Below are 777 nucleotides of genomic sequence, written 5' to 3' on the forward strand. Positions count from 1 at the left end.
ATTCTTACACTTAAAGTCCAGTTTTAATTTGGTCTTTTTGTCTAAATACTAGCTAATTTTTTCATGCACTTCTTGGGAGACTGACACGTATTACAATATTGTAAGTTTTAATATTTAATTTGAATGGAAGGATTAAATTGAAATCAGACTTAAAAGGTAGGAATCGAATTATTTAAATTAAAATGGTAAGGACTAAAGTGAAATTTGAGTCAAATTAGAAGTGTAACTTATTCTATCTTAATCAACAAATATGTGGTTTTCATAGAGCAATCCTATATATCCAAACTAACTTGTAGAATTTTCCATAGATGTGAAGAAATTCTATTTTTCTGAGCCTCTCAATAATTAAATCCCTTCTTTTTTCAATTGTTGCTTACCTCGGTGCTTTTCCTAAACTAAGCCCTGCACTATTTTATTTAGTTTGGCCGATTTTTTCAAATTAAGCTAAAACGTGTTTATTAAATACACTTTCAGCATTTTTGTGGTTTAGGCAGACAAATTAAATAAAATTATGAAAACGTGTTTAGAAAATGCATTTTCAATTAAGGTCGCGCGGTTGCAAATTGCGTGTTTATTAATTATCGCATCAATTAATAAAACAAAATTGAAAAATACGTGTTTTGAAAATGCGCTTTCAATAAAAAAAATAGTAATTAATTTTACACTAACACTCACTCTTTTCTCTCTCTCTCTCTCTCTCTCGCTCTCTCACTCATATCATTCCACTCTCTTTCTCTCACACACACTTCTACACACATTTATAATAAATAAATAAAA

The sequence above is a fragment of the Camellia sinensis genome, chromosome 7 (assembly GCF_055761805.1).
Source record: "Camellia sinensis isolate YWXY chromosome 7, ASM5576180v1, whole genome shotgun sequence".
NCBI lineage: Eukaryota > Viridiplantae > Streptophyta > Magnoliopsida > Ericales > Theaceae > Camellia > Camellia sinensis.